The sequence below is a fragment of the Nuphar pumila genome, chromosome 3 (assembly GCF_984573655.1).
Source record: "Nuphar pumila chromosome 3, dmNupPumi1.hap1.1, whole genome shotgun sequence".
Classification (NCBI taxonomy): domain Eukaryota; kingdom Viridiplantae; phylum Streptophyta; class Magnoliopsida; order Nymphaeales; family Nymphaeaceae; genus Nuphar; species Nuphar pumila.
The window spans coordinates 21,338,986-21,345,573 of NC_143251.1; positions in this window are offsets into that span (position 1 = coordinate 21,338,986).

The window sequence follows — 6,588 nt, forward strand, 5'->3', positions numbered from 1 at the left end:
AAAAACTTTATATGTGATTCTATCATGCTCATATGTGCTCTAAGGCAGACAAAAAGTTATATATATATATATATGATTCTATCATGCTCATATGTGTGCTAAGGCAGTAAAAAAATTGAATATGTAAATATAGCATGCTCATATGTGCTCTAAGGCAGGCAAAGCCAAAAATTTTATATGTGATTCTATCATAAATGATATATAACATGTTCATATGTGTTCTAAGGCAGTCAAAAAATTGAATATGTGATTATAGCATGTTCATATGTGTTCTAAGGCATCTAAAAAAACTCTATATGTGATTCTACCATGCTCAGATGTGCTTTAAGGCAGGCAAAAAACTATATATGTGATTCGATCATGCTCGTATGTGTGCTAAGGCAGTCAAAAAATTGAATATGTGAATATAGCATGCTCATATGTGCTCTAAGGCAGTCAAAAAACTGAATATGTGATTATACCTGAGAGGGACCTGGAATCGAAGATCCCCTATCCTGAACAGCGGCCTTGATCTCATTTCGGAGAAAGGGGGCGACAGTGTATTGAAAGTAGTTATTCAGTGATTCATTAATGATCTCGCGTACATCATCACCAGAAAGAATAGTCGGCTGCTTGGAGCTTATGTCAGCGCAAGAAGTCGGTGAGCCGTAACTGGAAGAACCAATAACTGGTGAAGTGTTCATATTACTCCCAAACCCGAACACGCGACCTTTTTGGGGTTCACCTGCTGCAGTCACCCATGCTGTATGATCAAATGATGGATGCTGAGTAGCGTCTTCGCCATATCGCTCTACCATTTGTTGCTCATATGCCTCCTACAAAATAATGTTTAAAGTATTTATTAATAATTAATGATAACATTATGATAACTTGCATATATATTGCAATGATTATTAATAGAATTAATACATACCGTTGTCGTTCTCGCCTTCTCTGATACGAAGACTCCCGTGGTCTTCCGTTTATGTGTTTCTACAAACACATCCTTATATGGTACACTGCCTCCTTTTTCTGCTTCCTGCGAAGTTAAATGACAAAAGATTTAGTACACAAGTTTGCAACAATACTTATAAAATTAATATTATATATTGATGAGTTACCATTTTCTTTAGGTGGCTCCCAAATGTCTTAGATCCACCTGTGTGTAGATGGGCTTTGGGCATCTTCGATCGATTTTGTGGAGCCTTCGCAGAGCGATTTTTAAATGCATCTCCCGCCCACTTATCGCATATTTCATCCCAGTAATCTCTCCTGATAGTAATAGGACCATGGCCCTTCCACAATAATGGATCATCTACTACGCCAGATGCTTTTTTTGTTGCAGTCTTCATAGTGTGCAGCATGTCTGCAAATCGATTGGCAGCCACCTTCTGCCACACCTTCCTTGCATCATTTTCTTCCACCGTAGTTGCGAAGCGATTCGAAGCCTACAAATATTTTTAGAAAGTTAGTAGACATTGCTTAAATAAATTAAATATGAAACACATTAACTATGAGGAACAACTGTATACCATGAATGAGGACCACAATCTGTCTAACACCTCCTTTGGGTACTCTTTCCATTGAGCAACTGAGCAACTGGTCCTGGTAGATGTTGAAGAAGTGAATTCCTAATCTTCCGTACTACTTCTTGTTGCTCAAACCTCGTGCTGTACATGAATTGTTACACAGTAAATATCAATATAAAATATTTAAAAGATATGCAATAATTTAAAACAAAATACTTACGGTCGATTATCGATATACACTATTCGAATGAGTCTTGTTGTGCCAGCCTGAGAAGACCCTGTTTCCTGTGTTAGCTGTTGACTTGTGTCATCAACTGGTGTATGTGGGTCGTGTACAGGCGCAACATCATCTGTAAAAAAATACATTAGAAATTCTCAGAATGTGCATTTGAACTAATCAAACATCTAATTAGTTATATGATATACCTATCACAGGAGCCCGTGAAGATGAAGGCTGAGCCTGGCTACTACTGGATGAGCGACCACTATAACCTCCACGAACCATATTCTAACAAATAACATATGTCATACAATATATTCAAATAATTCACATCAAGTATTACAATGCAATCAAGTCATTCACATCAAGCATTGCAATGCATTCAAATAATTCAAATCATTGGCATCAAGTATTGCACTAATTCAAATCATTCGTTAATTGCATAAATTATAATACATTTAGATAATTCAAATAATTCACATCAAGTATTACAATGCAATCAAGTCATTCACATCAAGCATTGCAATGCATTCAAATAATTCAAATCATTGGCATCAAGTATTGCACTAATTCAAATCATTCGTTAATTGCATAAATTATAATACATTCAGATAATTGAAATCATTCACATCAAGTATTACAATGCAATCAAGTCATTCACATCAAGCATTGCAATGCATTCAAATAATTCAAATCATTGGCATCAAGTATTGCACTAATTCAAATCATTCGTTAATTGCATAAATTATAATACATTCAGATAATTGAAATCATTCACATCAAGTATTACAATGCAATCAAGTCATTCATATCAAGCATTGCAATGCATTCAAATAATTCAAATCATTGGCATCAAGTATTGCACTAATTCAAATCATTCGTTAATTGCATAAATTATAATACATTCAGATAATTGAAATTATTCACATCAAGTATTACAATGCAATCAAGTCATTCACATCAAGCATTGCAATGCATTCAAATAATTCAAATCATTGGCATTAAGTATTGCACTAATTCAAATCATTCGTTAATTGCATAAATTATAATACATTCAGATAATTGAAATCATTCACATCAAGTATTACAATGCAATCAAGTCATTCACATCAAGCATTGCAATGCATTCAAATAATTCAAATCATTGGCATCAAGTATTGCACTAATTCAAATCATTCGTTAATTGCATAAATTATAATACATTCAGATAATTGAAATCATTCACATCAAGTATTACAATGCATTCGAATCATTCGTATCAAGTATTACAATACATTCAAATAAAATTTATGATCATTCACACCAAGTATTGCAATACAACTCACATCAAGTATTACAATGCATTTAAATAGAGGTTTGTAGTATAAGATTTTGCTCACTAGCTTGAGAATTCTTCCTCGTCACTAGTTTGACTTTCTTCTTCTTCTTCTTCTTCTTCATTGTTTGCCCATCCACTTGGTACATCATTTGGATCACATTCCTCTATGAATGTTTCATCGGCCAATGGAGATATGACATGCATATCATGCGCAACATCGTGACCATAAGCAAAGTCATAGACATCATCTGATTGATAGTAATCACTGTCTTCAGCTAACTCATCTTCTTGTAACTGATCATACTCGGGGTATAGTTTGGATTTCACCTTGCAAACTGCCCACCATTCATTTCTATCTGACTTTTTTATACTCGGATATGAAGTATAATAAACTTGTTGAGCTTGCGAGGCTAATATGAATGGTTCATATGTTCCAAACCTGGATTTATGATTCACCTCCACAATGCCTGAAGCTTTGTCGAGTCTTGTTGCAGTTGGATCAAACCAATGACACTTGAATATCGTAACCCTGTTATTCATGCCTAAGTAAGTCAACTCCATTATTTCCTCTATAACACCGTAGTAATCATGTTCATTTTCACCGTAGCTGCTACCCTTGGTCGGACCATTTTCTAAATCACATATTCCTTGATCTTTAACATCACCATTGCGAACCTACGCACAAACATAAACAATGATTGTGATCACGATCAATTAAGTAACTTAGTGTTGTTTATAAGTACAAAATTTATGTTAGCTTCTTTACCAACTGTTTCAACCACTCCACAAACTTAGTTTCACGTTCTTTTTGTACTTCTGCATCAGTGAGATGTGAAACTTCGTTTTGCAACTCCAGATCAAATCGTCTGCAAACCACAAATACTTATATTACCGAGCCATGTATCCACATATAGAACATAAAAGGATTTATAATTGAGTTGCATATACATATACCTACTCGATGTATGGGTCGATCGCTGAGCAATTAAAAAGAATATAGATGTGTGCTGCATCTTGCTCTCGATTTGTCAATAGCCTTGATCGGCAACTACCAAATGCATGCCCAAGTGGTTGAAATATCGACAGCTTGTCAGCTACAGTTACTTGTTCTCCATCATCGTTACGAGGCGGGCATGTGTAACGTGTTGGAATATGAGGTTCGAAGTACATAGATGAGAAATTTGAAATCTCTTCTAAAGTGTACGCCTCACAAATAGAGCCTTCTACTCTTGCTTTATTACGAACCTTTTTTTTAGGTCAAACATGCATCTGACAAGAATATACATTTCAAATTTTAAATATCTGTCACTAAAGAGACAAATATAAAAAAACATATACCTTTCAAATGGGTACATCCATCGATATTGCACAGGGCCACCAACCCTTAGTTCATATGGCAGATGTATGATCAAATGTTCCATAACATCAAAAAATGCTGGCGGAAATATCTTTTCTAACAGACAAACAGTGGTGATGACAGAGTCCTCGAGATTCTTTACATCTGATACAACGACCTCCCGTGGGCACAATGTTCTGAAAAATCCACTCAACTCAGACAATACCCCCCATATAGGTTTGTCTAACATATCATGGAATGCTAGGGGTATCAATCGTTGCATAAAGATATGACAATCATGGCTCTTCAACCCATATAACTGTCCATCGTCAATCTTCACAGCCCGAGCAATGTTAGAGACATATCCATCTGGAAATCTCAGTTGTCTCAACCATTGACATACATGTTTTATTTGATCAGGTCCGAGCACGTACTTCGCCTTTGGTTTCAGTACTTTGCCATTATACTCTTTGAGTTTCAATTATGGTCTTTTACATATTAATTTTAAATCCATACGGGCCTTCAGATTATCCTTCGTTTTTCCTTTAATATTCATTACTGTATTGAACACATTATCAAACACATTTTTCTCTATATGCATCACATCCAAATTATGTCGTATCAATAGGGTCGGCCAATACGGTAGTTCCCAAAAAATAGATTTTTTCGTCCAATTGTGATCCTTCCCAAATCCACGGAAGGGTGTAGGACTGCGGGCATCTGTTAATACATCTGGAAAGTATCGCAATCTTCTTAGAATCTCTATGCCAGACAATCTTGAGGATGGACCTTCCGTTTCAGTTGTGTCTGCTTTAAATGCATTCTTTTGACGTCGGAACGGATGATCGCTGGGTAGAAATCGACGATGACAATCAAACCAGCAAGGCTTCCTTCCATGCCTCAATCTAAAAGCTTTGGAATCCTCCATGCAGTACGGACAAGCCAACCTCCCATGTGTGCTCCAACCAGATAACATACCATCTGCAGGGAAGTCACTGATTGTCCATAGAACAACGAACTTCATGTTGAAATTTTGTTTTTTGTGGGCATCATACATGGTAACACCGTCATCCCACAGTACTTTTAATTCATCAATCAATGGCCTTAGATATACATCAAGATTTTGGCCAGGTGAGGTCGGACCAGGGATCAACAGAGACAAGAAAAGATTTGGACGTTTCATACACAAGCTTGGTGGAAGGTTGTATGGAGTTACAAATACTGGCCAGCATGAGTATGGAGTTGATCTACCCCCAAATGGATTAAATCCATCTGTACATAGACCGAGTCTAACATTTCGCACTTCCATTGCGAAGTTCTGATGAGTACGATCAAAGTGCTTCCAAGCTTCAGCGTCAACAGGATGCGTGATCTTGTTTTCATTGTGTCGAACTTTATTTGCATGCCATCTCATGTGTTTAGCTGTCTTTAAAGACATATACAATCGCTGCAATCTAGGAGTGATAGGAAAGTAGCGGAGCGACTTGTATGAAACTTCCTTTGATCTCGTGCTACCATTGCCTCTTGTCTTTGGCTTTAACCGAGAATGCCCACATGACGGGCATGATATGTCGTTTTCCTGCTCCTTGAAATACAACATGCAGTGATTTGGACAAACATCAATCTTTTTGTAACCCATACCTAGAGCGTTGACCATAACTTTCGCACGATAGAAATTTTGTAGCAATTTCTCATCTTTAGGCAACATACTCTTCACAATCATGCACAAACGGTCAAAACATGATTGACTCAAATTATACTCGGACTTCAAATTCATTAGTTGAAGAACTGCAGACAAGATAGTGTGACTCTCACAACCGTTCCAAAGTGGCTCATCAGCATCTTTAAGTAAATCATAAAATCTACTAGCTGCATCGTTTGGTGATTCTTCATCTATGGCAGTTCTTACATCACTAGAACTCATAGCAGAACCCAGTTCTGTTCCTGCAGCATCAAATATCAAATTCGTATATGGATTATCGTGCACCACATTCACCCGTGCATCAAAATCGTTTCTAAATTCTTCTCTATGAAACGTTCAGTTCTGATAATCACTCACAAAACCCTTCTTGTATAGGTGATGTCTAACGCCATGAGGTTCTACAAATCGATTATTCTTACAAATCTTGCAGGGACACCTAATCCGACCTGTGGGATCTACCGTACTGACACTTGCCGTTGCAAATTCAATAAAACTATCGACACC